The sequence below is a fragment of the Bubalus kerabau genome, chromosome 12 (genome assembly GCF_029407905.1).
Source record: "Bubalus kerabau isolate K-KA32 ecotype Philippines breed swamp buffalo chromosome 12, PCC_UOA_SB_1v2, whole genome shotgun sequence".
Taxonomy (NCBI): domain Eukaryota; kingdom Metazoa; phylum Chordata; class Mammalia; order Artiodactyla; family Bovidae; genus Bubalus; species Bubalus kerabau.
The window spans coordinates 88,650,393-88,666,255 of record NC_073635.1 but is presented as its reverse complement, the minus strand read 5'-3'; positions in this window follow the sequence as shown (position 1 = coordinate 88,666,255).

Below are 15,863 nucleotides of genomic sequence, written 5' to 3'. Positions count from 1 at the left end.
AACAAAGACACAGACAGAAAAGGAAAAGGAACTGAGAAAGAAGGCATCCTGGGACACAGAGGAAGCAAAGCGATCCCGCAGTGCGTGTCACTTGTCAGAGGAATTCCCAACAAGCGACCCCCTTCTGTGTGTCTTCAGTGTTCTGGGAATATCAGTGTTGTGGCGATCGCTGAGGGTGTCCCCAAGAGCCGCCGCCCTTGAGCTGCAGAGTGTCAGGTCGCCTCCGCGCTCCTTGACGCGCGGGGCAGGGAGCTGCAGGCGCCCCCCACTCCCACGGGCTCATCCTCAGTGCCTCTCCTCTGAGAGTCCTGTAGACGTTACACGAATTCGTTGGAGATACGAGTTGGGGTGTTTTTTTTGGGGGGGTGGTGGGGGAGAAAAATATATATAAATATATAGATATATATCAGTATAGAATAATGCATTCATAAAATGAGGCTTTTCTAGAGGAAGACCAAAAAGATTCAATGTCTTAAATCTATATTTAATCGCAATGCAAACGTCTTTCTCCTTCCACGCTGACCTTTCAGAACAGAGGATTGTATCGCAAGACAAAGTTGAATGTAAAGTGACCGCCCTGAACGTTGCTCAAGTTTCACGCTCCTGGAATCACACAGCACAACCGTGCACAGACCATCTGATGTTGGTTTGAAGGTCATTTTCAGTGTGTAATATAGAGAGACTTTATGAAAAAGATGTATAAAGTGTCCTAAAGTTTTGGTTTAGTTCTGGGACTCGGGATGGATGGAGTTGCTATGGAAACTGCCCCTCCCGCAGGACGGGTCGTGGACCCTGCCGGATGCAGCGTCAGAATTCCCTTCCCTCGCGTGGTCCTGCCACCCTCCCTGTGGTCATGTTCCTCCTGCCGCTTCAAACAAGCGACATAAAAAAGTTGATAATATACTAAATTTTCTTCTATCCTGTACATTTCAAAAAAATGAAAAAAAAAGGCATATGCAATATTTACATTTTTAATTTAGTTTACAGAATGGAACCAAAATGTATAAATGTTATGTTTGTTAAAACTTCACAATGTATATTGGGTCTTTGTACATTTTGCCTGACTTACCTTAAATTTAAAATATTTTTTGCTATATAAACTTTAACAGTTATGACAGTGTTTTCGTTTTGGGGGTACGTATTGTTTCTGGAGATCAAGATGTTAAATATATTTCTTGCTATCGTGAAATGACGAAAGACTGACTTCTGCTGTCTTCCACCGTCTCCGCTGTACGTAAGGACCGACATGGCACTGCCGGAAAGCAGACCCCACGGAACTAGACTAGTGCATTGTATTTAGTCTGTATTGATCATGGATGCTCTCCTTAATAGCCATATGCAATACAATAAAATGCATTATTTATGAAATGAAGACCATCTGCACGATGCTTTTTCCTGTGTGGATAATGAATTTGACATCAAGCCATTCTTCTGGTGTTCGGAGTCATTAAGTAAATATTTGGCTCTTTAAAAACGTTTTGTTACATCTTCATTTAATAGTTGTATACTGGAAACCAGAAAACACCCCCCCACCCCATGCCACAATGTGTATGAAAAGTCAATGTATTAAGAAAACAACAGAAAAAAATTCACTTTACCAAGCGTAGAATCATTGCAGGCATACAGGATGCTGTTTTGTTTTGTTATTTTCTTTATTGCCTTGATGTTTTTTTGTTATTTGATTTTAGTTATTTTCTTGGCCGTGCAGCATGAGGGATCTTAGTTTTCCCATCAGGGATAAAACCCCAGCCCCCCGCAGTGGAAGCTCAGAGTCCCAACCCCTGGACCACCAGGGGAGTCCTGGATGCTGTTTTAAATGCTGTGCAAACATTAATTCCCTTGTGGTTCCTAATAACCTTTGGTGATGGGAATTGCCATCCCATTTTATAGATGAGCAGACTGAGGCACAAAACAGTTAAAGGACTTCCTGGGGTGGGGGGCACAGAGCTCAGGAGGGGCAGAACCAGGACTCGGGTGCAGAAGCACACCCCTGAGTTGGTGCCCGTGTGCCTGCTGCGGCCCGACTCCCGAGATGCAGGTGTCAGACAGACAGCATCCAGGGCGTGGGGTGGTCACAGCACCGGAGCCAGGAGGTACAGAAAGCAGGAAAAGGACCTCTAGTGATTTTTATCAAGGGCAACTCCACCTCATTAGAAATCGCTTTTTTATACATCCACTTCACTGGCATTATATCAATTGAAATGCAGTAACAGGGGTGGCATCTCTTTTGAACAAATAACAGAGCAATGTGGAAGGTGATTTTTGATTGAGGCTTTTAAATCTCAAGCCCATGAGCCCTGTGCAGCATCTGGGAACTTGGTGATGACATGCGGCCTGTTGGTGCCCAGACTGGTTGTTCTGGGGGTTCCCGTTAGACACCTAGGAGGAGGCATGATCCACAGGGTTAGATGCCCCTGAAATCTGCCATGTTAGTGATGAGAGGACTGTCAGTTTAAGGGAGACATATAAGGCAAGAATCAGAGTGTCTTTACCAACGTTGACTGTAAGTAAAGGAGGGAGGGATTTTTAATCAAGGTCTCGTGGAAGCTGGAAGTATTCACCAGAAACCAATTTCTGAACTTGGAGGAGAATGCTAGATTAGCAGGGCATCATCCCAAGATGTAGGCTAAAGGCCCCCCACTTTGACTGGGGAGAGCTCGGTTCTGAGCTGTTCGTGGGCAGCATGGAGGATGCAGATGGGCACCTTCAGGGATGACAGCACCCGTGAGCTCACCGGCAGGATCACAGCTGGCCCGTCTCAAAGCCCGAGTCCCACGTGAGAGGTCGCTTGGCAAGTTTGCAGGCTGCTCGGACTGGTCATTCGCTGCTTTGTGCGTCTTAACTGTGAGCTGTGCGGGTTTTACTTCCTCATCCATTCCACCCTTCGGGGCCACCAGTAGAAAGACAAAGGGGGTCGTGGCCTGTTTAGACCTCGACGGCGCTGGGTCCACCGCCGCTCGTTTAGACCGCGCCTGTGATCGGTCCGCGCGATCCCAGATCTCCAGGCTGTGTGTTTGTCCACGGCTGGATGGCGTCACCGGCTCAGTGTATTTCCTCGTCCGTGGGGGTAATTGTCGTTTCCACATTGCTGTGATCTTGTTATGATGACCATCAGTGCAGCAAGGCCCGTGCTGCCCAAACAAAGCGAAACACACAAGACTCATGACCCTCAGGGGAGCAGAGATTGGCACCTCCGTTAAAATAACTGAAGATAAGCTTCCAATCAAGTGATGCCAGCTCTCTCGCCACGTTTTCCACCTGCCGCCTCCCTCCACCGTCCGGCGAGGCCAGAGGATACCCTGAAAGCATCACGCCCACAGCGACTTTACAGCAGTAGAGATTTGCTTGATAAGTGTCACGCCGGGTGTGCGGAAACCATTTTCCCCCTTAAAAATCGAGAGAGAGGCCAGGTTGTTAGTAATTTACAAGGGCATCACACGGCGAAAACCCAGGAAAGGCCCTACCTTTACAAAATTCTTTTATGGGTGTGGTCGCAGCCCTCTCAGACTCCTTGAAAGGGACGGGGGAGCCCTGGGCTGGGACCCAGCCTGGTGCTGCCTGAGGGACCCCCTGGTCCCTTCTCATTCAGGAGTCCTATCCTGGAAGAGCCAGGAGATGCCGCCTGGCCATTCTCCGTGTCCTCTTCCATCGGGGAGCTGAGCCCCAGTGGGTTTACCCCGAGCCCCACAGCCGGCCTGGGCTCCTCTGTCTCCCCTTCTGAGGGTGGGGGGAGCAGGGACCCCCGCCCTGGGTCCGCAGCCCTCCCACCACCTTCTGAGCATCCCCCGAAGGGGCTCAGCAGCCTCCAGGCTTCGCAGGATCCATGGGAGATGTCAGCTTCTCCCAGGTGGGCAGCAGAGGTTTTGCTTCCCGCTCTCAAAGCAGACCGGAGCTCCTTCCTCCCATCCAGTCTAGTTTTTGAAAACCCTCAGCTCCAGGCTGGCGGACTTCACTTCCTGCTTTCATCTGCTCAGCTTGGACCGAGGACGTCCGGCCCGCGGCCGGGGCAGCCCTTCCCAGGGCAGCACCTAGAGCCATACAGAGGCTGGGCGACCTCGTCCCCTCCCTCTGCTCTGGGTTGCTCGCTAAGTTCGGTGACTTGAAGACTCGCCCAAAGGGCAGTGAGTCCGCTGGGGCCACAGGGTCATACTGGGAAAATAATGTGTCTGCCTGCAGCTCATGCTCACCTTCACCCACTGGGGTGCGCAGGCTGCCGGCTCCCGGGGGCCCTCCAGGGTTCGCAGGAACTCCAGAGTCGCTCTGGGGACGGCCCTGTCAGGCCTCCTCCAAAGGGTCCTTGGATCCTGGAGGAAGCTTTCCACCGCAAATGTTTCCAGTTAGCAGGCAAAGCTGCTCCCCAACCCCTCCCACCACTCAACCTTCCTGCACACAGACTCCCCTCAGTGAAAGGGATGCTTGCCTTCCGCTCAAGGTTTTCTCCTGATCACCAGTAGGCATCCAGGTGTGGCTGGAAATCTGCTCCTGCCCTGGAGTTAATATCTGCCCCCTGAGGGCAGTGCACAGCTGGGCAGGCTGCTGTCCACACCCAGTGCGGCTCACGGGGTGATTCAGGTGGGAGGCAGGGCCAGGCGGCGGCCTCGGGCGAGGCTGCAGGGCGGCTGGTTGGTTCAGTTCTTCTGGAAAGGGGGTTTCACACTCCACATTCTTTCTGTGGGGGCTTTCCAGGTGGTAAAGAACCTGTCTGCCAATGCAGGAGACACAGGAGATGCGGGTTCGATCCCGGAGTCCAGAAGATCCCCTGGTATAGAACATGGCAACCCACTCCAGTATTCTTGCCAGGAGAATCCCATGGACAGAGGGCCCTGGTGGGATACGACTGAGTGACTAAGCACAGCGAATACCTCTCCTAAGCACCCACCTGTAGCAGGCACGGTTCGGTTCAGTCGCTCTGTCGTGTCTGACTCTGCGACCCCATGGACCGAAGCAGGCACAGGTCTTTCATAAAGTTCACTAATTTTACAATAAATGACAAGAACGAAGATAAGCCAGATAAGAAGCACTGGAGATGCTTCCCCCAATTCCCTAAACAACATTCTGTGAGACAGACGATTGTGTCAACCAGCTACTTGTTTGGTTTCAGGAACTGAAAATGACCCGTGGCCAAGGTCTCACAGGGCCCTGTGCCCGCCCCCGAGAGGTGATGGGAGGCCCGGCTCATGAGGAGACGGAGTGTGGGCCTCTCCTGGCTGTGGCCCGATGTGTCCGGGGAACGTGGAGCCAGCGGCAGGCACCAGGCCTGCTCCTCCGCGAGCCCGGCGGCTCCTGCCTGCTCTCCTGAGGGCTGGCCCTGGCGGCGGAGCAGGCCCGGGCTGGTCTCCTGGCTGACGGGGGAGCCTGTGGAGCAGACACTAGTCAGGCCGGTTGTCCCCACCCCGGACAGGAGCCCAGGCTAGACTAGGAGTCACCCTACTGACTCACAGACTCAGGGCCTGCCCTTCGGAGCAGAGGGAGAGGTGTGTGCACCCCTGGGCGTCCCTGCTACTTCCGTGGGTGACGTCGCGGGGCGGGGGGGTTCCTCCTGCACTTCCTCCCCCAGTCCCCCCAACCCTGCCCCCCACCCTCCGTCACTGCTGCACTTCCCTTTCGTCCAGCCCCCAGCCTGTCCCCCCCGACCCCGGTGGTCTCACGTGCCTCTCCATCCACATTATAGAGTCCAGCGGTCAGCCCAGAAAGTCCAGACACAGCTCACCTCCTGACCAGGGCACCTCGCGATCAGGGCCTCCTACACGGGACACCCGCCCTTTCGTTCCTGCCGCCCCCAGGATGCCCACCTGGGTTTTCTCATGCTCCCCTAGTTCGGCCTCCCCCTAGCACCCTGTCTCAGCACGGGAAGGGGGTCCTCGTTTCCACAGAGTCGTGTGCCCCATGCAGAACACCCACCCTCCCGCCTCCTCTTGCTGGACGACCAGCAGGTGAGCTGACCCTGCTCCGGGACTGGGATGTCGTGCCTGTTTGTTTGAGTCACTCTCAGGCTAGCTGGGGTGGGGGGCTGGGGTGAGGAAGTCAGCGAGCCCCCCTCGGGCCTCTTGTAGAGAGCAAAGACCGGCAGAGGCAGGACGCTGGAGCCCCCGGGGCTGCTCTGCAGTCAGGGAGAGCTTCTGAGAGAGAACCCGTCAGCTCCGTCTTGGAAGGAGGATGGATTTCCCCTCTTCCGGGTGGAGCAGGGCAGACCTGCGGGGACCGCAGGCCCTGCCCGCTGGCGATGGAGCCACAGCACCTTCTCTGCGGGCCGTTCACGATGAGACCCTCCAGTCTGTGGCCATCCTCACGCAGCTCTCCTGAGAACACAACGGTGGGAGCTGGGAGGCAGCTGTCCCCATTTCCCCAGGTGTGTGAGTTCGGAAGAGCACTCGGACGGGCACAGATTGTCAAGCTCCACACCTCCGCACGCACGGCTTTGCCTCCCCTGGGGTCCGGCCGCCCAGCTGGCCGCCGCCTCCTCCAGCCCTCCCTGCGTCCTCTGCCCTTTGACTCTCGTGGACCCCAGCATGCCTTCTGTGACCTCCTGGGCCTGCATTTCCCTCTCTGCGACCTCCTCCTTGGCCTCTGCTCCCACCCCTCTGCAGCTGCTCCCCAGCCCACAAGCCAGGATTGCACACTGACGGGCCTGCAGGCTGCCTCCGTCTGGATTTCTTGTTCAGTTGCTCAGTCTTATCCGCTGAGTCTTTGCAAAACCCCATGGACTGCAGTATGCCAGGCTTCCCTGTCCATCACCAACTCCCAGAGCTTGCTCAGACTCATGTCCATCGAGTCGATGATGCCATCCAACCACCTCATCCTCTGTCACCCGCTTCTCCTCCTGCTTTTCTGAATGGCATCCTAAATCTAACATGCCTGCAAGCATAACCTGTCTTCCCTGAAAACCAGTTCCGCCTCCTGACCATTTCCTCTGAGTCAATGAGGCTGACACTTCCTTCTGACAGCCTCTGTGGCCCTCCCCACATCCCATCCGTTTCTGTCTTTGGTGTCTCACCCGGCTCCATCCCTTCCTTCCCTAACATGTCGCTAATTCCACCTGCTCCGGTGGACTCTCTGCTCCAGCCTGTCTCTAGTCCCCACCTCTGTGTGTCTGCACATTCTGTCGTTCTGATGCTCAGCTCAAATCATGTCAGTGCTCGATGCACAGACCCTCAGGAGATCCCTCTTGGTACCCAACAGAGTCCAAGCTCTTCTCCTTAGGGTTCCAGGCCCTCACGATTCAGCCCCATCTCCAGCCTCTCATCTGAGGATCCCCGGGGCCGTGTGGTCCAGGGACAAGAAGAAATCAGGGGCCCTCCCTACACATTTACGTGTAGGGAGCAGGCCCCCGGCCCGGCCCCAACAGATGTATATGTTTAGAAAATTAACTCAGAATAAGAGTATGGAGGTAACTGCGGTTTTCTAACCAGGGATAGTCCTTGTAGAAGTGTGAACATTCTCTAGAAGAGTGGATGGAGTAGTGATCTGTGGATGCGGAGGAGCGAACAGCTTGAGGGGAGCTTCAGCCCTTCGAGGGGCCAGACTCCCCCTTGGCCGAAAGTTTGCCCCTGTGCTGCTGGAGCTCAGAGAATGTGAATGTTTGGGTCTTCAGAATCATTTGCGGACTGGTGGGTTGATGTGAGGAGGCCGTTCTGTAGGGTCTGGGGTTTGATAAATGACGTTCATGGCCAGTTTGCTCAGCAGCTACACTCTGCTCTCTGCTCTGGCAGGTCTGTTCTTGGGTGATAGGATTATGTGTGACTCAGACAAACATCGTAAGCACGCATCATCTTTTTGGCCATTTGGATTTGATAAACCTTTCCATAAGAAAACTCCTAGATGTTTCTTTAGACGATCTAACCAGCTGATATTGGCCATTTGAGAAGCTCTCTCCCTGAATTCTTTCGTTCATTGAAAATTATGTTAAACCTCGTAACATGCACATCCATTTTTTTAAGGTATGGAGACTTGAAGGGGAATGAAATCAGTTTGCGTTGGGGTTGAGGGGGCAGCAGGTCTGGTGTTCCCTCCCTGAAGCCGATGCATCTTAATGGGAAAGGACGGACATCACTCCCTAAACCTACTTCCTACCCCATCAGCAGCAGATACAAGGACTCCTCCCTCTAGTAAGTTGGACGCTTCGTATTCTTGCTCTGTGCTTTAAGTGTGCCATCCTGGATTGGCGTCAGAGGGGCGGACGCACAAACAAGGCAGCAGGAGGAGGCTGCTTTTCTGTCCACCACTTCCTGTGCCTCCAGCTTCCTCATGCTCTCCACCTCCCTGCATCTCTCCCCCGCTCCTGTTCCCAGCTCTCGCTCTTCCTGCGTGACCTTTCAATGGAACTTTCAATCATGCAGATTTGACCTGACGCTGCCTCGGACCCCCTGACCCCCCCTTCCCAAGACAGCACCTCTCCACGTGGTCCCCAGAACCGCCCAGGCCCCCACCCGGCCTTGGGCTTGCTCCCACACTGCTCCGCTCGGCGCTCCCTCTGCCTTTCAGTTCATTCTTCATTCGGAAGCATCGTGACCCTGTTAAGAAAACAGGTCAGATGTGTCCCCGCGTCACTTGGAGGCAGTGTCTATGTCCTGGAAACCTTTCCGGCTCCGTTGCTGGCTCTGCCTCCCCTCCCCTGACTCCAGCCCTGCATCTCCTGTCTCTCTGCAGGGGCTGGTGCCTGTGGACACCTCCCTGTGCCCACCACGGAGGGCAGCTCCCTGGGCCTGCTCCCCGCCCGCCCCTCAACTTCCCTGTTGGGCTTCCTGGAGTTGGCTCCCAGATGAAGGACTTGAACCCAGATCTTTGCCTCAGGGACAAAGATTGTAGGCGCGAGACTGAGAGAATTATTTTCTCAGTCCGTGCTTCCCTGGCTAGTATTTAAAATGAAAACTTGAGCATTGCCTCAGTACTTCACACGCACATTTCTGTCTTGCTTTTTCTTGCTTGTCCCTCTTCCCAAGACCATGTGTTTCCCTGATTGATCTTGTGTGCTGTCCATCTTTCCTATAGAACCTAAGTGACCGGGGGCGGTGAGGTCCGCCTTGTTCACACCTGTTCTCCAGACCCTAGAATAAGGGTGCCGTGCATACAGTAGGCATTCAATAAATGCTCTGTGAATCTTCCATCCTGGCAAAGTGGGACTGTCTCAAGCAGGTGTAATGTCATAGGCTCTAGGAGTTGGAAGGAGCCTCAGAGTGCTTGAGTCCTATATTCTCGGCACAGAAATCCTAGGTAATCGATGAACTTGCGTCCCCTTGCGTTATTTTGGGGTTAAGGACTTGAAACTGCACACAGCCTGTTCCTCTGCTGGAGAGCCCCAGCTCCAATCCACAGACATTTCTAAGAGAACGCCGATGCCCATGCAGGCCTTACTGGATGTAGGTAAGTTCTCAGGCTGTCAGCCTGGGACTCCAAGAGGTGCCAGCCAGGGGCACAGTTAATGCAGGATGGATGAGCCGGAGGGTTGAGGTTGGAGACTGATGGGCCCTCCAGGCCGTAGCAGGCCCTGCCTCTGGACTGACTATGTTTCCTTATTAAATCAGCTAGTTTGGTACAGGGTCTCTGCGGCCCTAACTGGCTCACGCTAGCTATGCAGGTTGGGGGAGGGGCATGTACTCTAGACATAGACTCAAAGCATGAGACAGTGGTGGTGGAATTTCTGCTGGTACTTTGTGTTTAGGGGTGAATGAGCACCCCTAAATGCTCATTACAATGAATCTTGACCTTCATTCATCTCTTTTGGAATTTTATAAATAGACGCTGATCTTCCCAACCTACGGATTGTCAAGCAGATTCTTTACCACTTGAACCACCTGGAAATCCCAAGTAAGGAAATAGAGTAGCTCTATTTTCAGTAAATCAACTGGATTTCCTTATTTATACTGCTATCTACTTCCACATGTTACATAAATTTTGGAGTAATCTGCTCTTTGGCTTAGAAACCGAATTGCCTTTGTTCAGTTCAGTTCAGATCAGTCGCTCAGTCGCTCAGACTCTTTGTGACCCCATGAATCGCAGCATGCCAGGCCTCCCTGTCCATCACCAACTCCCAGAGTTCACTCAGACTCACGTCCATCGAGTCAGTGATGCCATCCAGCCATCTCATCCTCTATCATCCCCTTCTCCTCCTGCCCCCAATCCCTCCCAGCATCAGAGTCTTTTCCAATGAGTCAACTCTTCGCATGAGGTAGCCAAAGTACTGGAGTTTCAGATTTAGCATCATTCCTTCCAAAGAACACCCAGGACTGAACTCCTTTAGAATGGACTGGTTGGATCTCCTTGCAGTCCAAGGGACTCTCAAGAGTCTTCTCCAACACTACAGTTCAAAAGCATCAATTCTTCGGCGCTCAGCCTTCTTCACAGTCCAACTTTCACATCCATACATGACCACTGGAAAAACCATAGCCTTGACTAGACAGACCTTTGTTGGCAAAGTAATGTCTCTGCTTTTGAATATGCTATCTAGGTTGGTCATAACTTTTCTTCCAAGGAGTAATTTTAATTTCATGAAATTAAAAGACACTTACTCCTTGCCCTTGTTACAGATGACCAATTAGCCTTATATTTTGCATTGTTGAATTTAAATCGCCTGACCCTTGATTTTATAGGGAACAAAGTTCTCTAAAATCACAAAGAAAGACGTATCCTTAACATCATCCAAGAAGTTTATGGATACAGTCCAAATTGTAATTCAGAACTGAGAAGGATGTATTAGGCTAAACTATCTAAAACCTAAGGCAATAACTATGACTTAACTTTGTTATCCTGGTGGCAGATATATGAACCACATGTACGTAACGAGGAAGTCCTGGCATTATTGTATATCTTAAGGACCACTACAAACTTTCAATTTAAAAACGTGCTATTATACTGTTAGAAGTTGCAGATTGCGGATGCAGAGTCAGAGGCTGGAGCAGGCTGCTGGAAGCCGAGTCTGTCGTACAGTTTTGCAAGTTGAGGGTTCAGGTTTCTGTGGTTTTCAAACTTTGAGCCACTGTGATTCCCTAAAAATATATCATCTAGACAAGTCAACTTATTCCTTTTTTTTTCAGTTTTTTAAAAAAAATAGGGCACAGTTGCTTTACAATGCTGTGTTAGCTTCTGCTGTACAGCGAAGTGAATCAGCTCTATGTAGTCCCCTTATGCTTGAAATGTGAGCTGTTTGTGAATTTTCCAGACACGGCTGGGACAGGAAACAAGAAGAAAGGAACAGGCTCGTAGATGAGATGCCTACGGATTGGGAAGAGATGGACGCCCTTCCAGCCGTTTCCTCTGCAACTCAACTCCCTTAAATTTTACTGCACCGTCGTCTTTGCAGGGGAGTTGTGGGGGGGTTGGTGATGGATGAATTTTGAAAATCTGTGTTGAGGTGCGTCTCCTCCAGCACAATGCCAGTGAGGGCGGCCAGGGTCCCGGGGCAGACTCGGGAGAGGTTTAATCCTTGAACCTTGCATGAGGGAGGCAGGGGCCCCGCGGGGTGGCAGGCATGAAGGGCCTTTGCTGAACCCTGCCAGCCTGCAGGCATTCCTGATCGGGGAAAACACTTTAATTAATATGTAAAACAGCAGTGGGAAGAGCAGCCAGGTTAATTTCCAAACCACATCACTGCGGGCTGCGTTCCGGTTGTGAAACCCGGGGACCCTTCCCGGGGTTGCAGTTAAAGGCACAGAGGTGCTTTTGTAAATGTGGGAGCCGCCTCCGAGGTGCCCGGGGCCCTTTGATCTGCCCCCACCGTGGCATTCCTCTTCCCGTGCTCAGCAGCGATGCCTCGGCCGGGCAGGCTGTTGTTTTTCATCTCTGCTTTCTCCCACCGGCTGCTGGCAGTTGCCCGGGACCAGCCTGAAAGCGCATTGATGGGGGAGAGTGGCGGCCTTTTGTTCTCCTGCCTGCTGCTTGCGTCTCTCTGCTGCTGCTGCCTCTACCTGTGGAATGTGCAGAGGGGGCCCTCCCTGTCTGGGCTGGGACGGGAGCTCCATTCCCTGGCGGAGGTCTCCAACCCTGGGCGGAGTGTGTCACGTCCTCTCCGTGCTGAGCATCACGTGGTCCCTCCAGGGAGAGGTGTGTGAAGGAGCTGGAGCCTTCCCTGGCTTGGACAGGCCCCGCTTGCCCTGGCGCTGGACCGCTTAACCCAATTAAAGAGCAGGCGCAGCTGAGACGCGCGGGCCTGTGGGCACGTGTGCCCTCCTGGCTCGGCCGGCTCTCTGGCGCGTCTGTAGGCCGCCCTCCTCTGAGGCTCCCCCCGAAGAAAAGAGAAGCCTGTGCCCAAGTGATGGCCTCTCGTTATCCCGTCAAGGACCCCGTCCTGCCCGCTGGACGCCGCGCGTCTCCAAAAACAGATAGGGGCAATTTTCTTGGGTCATGGACATCTTTTAATAATTGAAGCTCCGCCCCCAGGAAGAAAACCATATTTTTGCCTGTGTGCAAAATTTGCCCACATCCAAGTAGTTTTTCACACAGCCCGGTTCCAGCCCAGTCAAGGTGTCTCCACCAGCTTTCTGTCCTGTCTCCTCGGTCACCACTGCCAACGGCAACTCCACTGGCCACCTGGCTCTTGCCTGGATGGTTACTCTCACCCCCTGACCCCAGCCCTGGCACTGGTTAGCTTCCCATCCGAGATCCAGGCAGGTGCCTTGCCTTGAGCCCCAGGCCCCCCCGATGGCCTTTACAATGAAGCCCCAGCGCCAGCTTGGAAGCACAGCCCCTTGAGTCCCTCCCCTCCTCTGGGTGTGCCAAGCGCCTCGGCCACCCAGCCCTCCTGACCTCCCTACACTTTCCCGTCAGCCCCGTGTGAGTCCCCGGTTTGTCTAACACGCAGGCCTTTCTTACTCCCTCTGGGAATTCCTTGCTCCGAAGGACTTGCGTGCTCCCTGGAGCACCACCCGGTCAGCCTCCCATGCCACTCAGTGTTCTCACTGGTGGCTGAGCGCCTTCTGCCTTCCCTTGGGCTTCTGCAGGCACCGTTTCTGTCGTCTGGGTCCTCCTCTCTGGACTGGCCAGGGCAGGGGCAGCCTCAGGTTTCCACAGGAAGGACTGTTGGGGGGCGGTGAGCTGGGGAGGGCGCTTGTCCTGAAGCTGAATTTCATGGCAAGGACCACGTGCCACGCCATGTGAAGTCCCTTCAGTCGCGTCCGGCTTTGAGACCCCATGGACTGTAGCCTGCCCGGCTCTTCTGTCCATGGGATTCTCCAGGCAAGAATGTCACAGTGGATTGCTGTGCCCTCCTCCAGGGGATCTTCCCAACCCATGAACTGAACTCACATCTCTCAGTGTCTCCTGCATCGGCAGGGAGGTTCTTTACCACAAGTGCCCCTGGGAAGCCCGGCAAGGACTATGTTCTAGCTTAAATCCAATGTATATTTGGGGTGGCTTGAGGGTTGGCGATTACACAGGGCAGGAACTAAGGCCCCAAGCCCGACCCTGCAACTGTTACCCAACTGGTCGACCAGACCCACGCCAGGGCCTGGTTCTGCAGCTGGCTCAGAGCCCCCACAGGACAGCTCTCTGTCCACCTGCATTCAGAATCCTAGGGAGAGGAAGGAACATGGGGTGAGCAAAATGCGACACGTGTCGATGTGTCTTGAGCTGGGCCAGGTACTCAATCTCTGGGAGCCTCATTTATCCAGCTTGTTGGTTCAATAATACTACATCTCAGGGTCATTGTGGGGGTTAGAAATATCACCCCAGTTAGTTCAATAATACTGCATCTCAGGGTCATTGTGGGGATTAGAAATATCACCTGCTTAAAACAGTCAGCACATTGCCCGCCACATAAAATATGTGGAATAAAAGTGGGATATTGGGGGAAGATGGCTTCATTCTGGGACTGTACCTCACCTGGGAAAGGTGGCTCTTTAGAGGTCTGAGGTGGGGGGATAGAGTGGAGCCCTGTTGGGGACTAGCCCACCCCCGCCATCACTGGTCCTCACCCATCTCTTGCTCCTTGACCGATGGCCACAGCCTGTCCATTTGCGTGAAGGCAGAGTCTCTGTGGGGAAATGAGGCTTAACGTTTAAGGTTCATTCACCTCATTAGCACCCAGAAAGATCTGCATCCCTCTGGTCAGAGATGCTGGGGCTCAGAGAGGCTCCTTCCTGCTGCTAAGGTTAATTTTTGTGTGGTTCTGCTATTTCTTCTCTGAAGTTTTCTCCAAGACTTCAAGGAGGTCTGTAAGAATGTGGAATTTTCCCTCTTGTCGCTGATGATGCCAACCAACTTTGTACCTCTTTCTCACAGGTCCCCACTCTGAGCTCCAACCGGGAGAGTGTCTCTGTGGAGCTTATATTAGGGTAATTATGGTACCCTTGTTTGGGGGCCTTTGCTGCTTGGCATGGACTCCCATCCTTCACAGTAACCCAGAGGCTTAGAGTGATAATAACTGGTTTGCAGAGTACTTAGGTGCTGGCCTTGAAGCCTCACAGAGCCTTTGAGGTAGGGGGTTCCGATTTGCAGTCGTGGAGACCACTGCTTGATGAGATGAATGTCTCACCGGGAAGCCAGCCCCCCACCCCCGGCCAGTGCAGGCTGGCTTTCTCCCTTACAGAACCGGGAGCGTTGAGTTGATGTTGTTGTTGTTCCAAATTGGATTACGCATAAATTCTCTCTCCCTCCAACATTCAGCAAGCTTCCTGGCAGTCACTGAGGACTCCTGGCCTAATTGTTGCCACGGGTGATTTTCTCAAATCGCTGCCCTGGGCCCAGGGCCACTGAGCCGATTCACCACGCTCAAGAGATGTCTTGTCAGAGCACAGGTGATCATCCACCCTTTGATCCACCTCCCGCTCTGAGCCCCAGGTTAAACTTAGGAGTTGCGTAAGGCAAGGCGGACCCTTCTCACTCCTTCGGGAGTGGTGGTCAGTGTGAGCTCCCGGAGTGGGCGGCTCTGCTCCTCCCTGCCTTCACCCCAGACCGGAGCCGTCCGGGAGCCGGCTGCGGGTTCTGCGCCAACATCATTGGCGATCGCCAAGGACTTAGAATAGCCTGAAGATTAAAATGCTGGACTTCAGATCCCATGGGGTCCCACTGCCCTGTCCCACTCTATCAGAACACTTAACACCCACTTCCTTTCTTGGCAGATAGATTTATGTACTTGAGTTACTTTTTTTTTTAAACACCGGAAGCATTGTGTATTGGGGTAAGCTGACGAGCAGTGCTGTGGTAGTTTCAGGTAAACAGTGAAAGAACTGAGACACATACATACACATGTATCCATTCTCCCCAAACTCCCTTCCCATCCAGGCTGGCACATAGTGTTGAGCAGAGTTCCGTGTGCTATACAACAGGTCTCTGTTGGTTATCCATTTTAAGTATAGCAATGTGTACGTGACCTTCCCAAAGTCTTTAACCATTCCCTCCCCCTGGCAACCATGAGTTCATTTTCTAAGTCTGTGAGTTTGAATTACATTTGATGGTTAGAAAAGTAAAAACAATCAATTTGGAGGGCCCTATATGCTTTTATGGTGGTTTCCCAGATGGTCCTTGTGGTAAAGAACCCTCCTGCCAATGCAGGAACCACGGGTTCAATCCCTGGGTTTGGGAAGATCCCTGGAGGAGGAAATGGCAACCTACTCCAGTATTCTCGCCTAGAGAATCCTATGGACAGAAGAACCTGGTGGTCTGCAGTCCATAGGGTCGCAAAGACTTGGACTTGACTAAAGTGACTTAGCACGCACGCGCGTGGTTTTATACCTCCCTGCAATTCTGCTCTCGGGCTTGGAAGCAAGTGGATGAGTGAGTAAATGAATGAAAGCTCCGAACCTAAAGAAATCAAGCACTTGAGTATAGAAATGATGATAAAATATGTAATTGAGTTTCTGCATAGGGTCAATTAGAGCTTCTTAAAAGCTTGGGGCAAATTGCAAAGCATTCACAATTTATGGAGAAAGTAA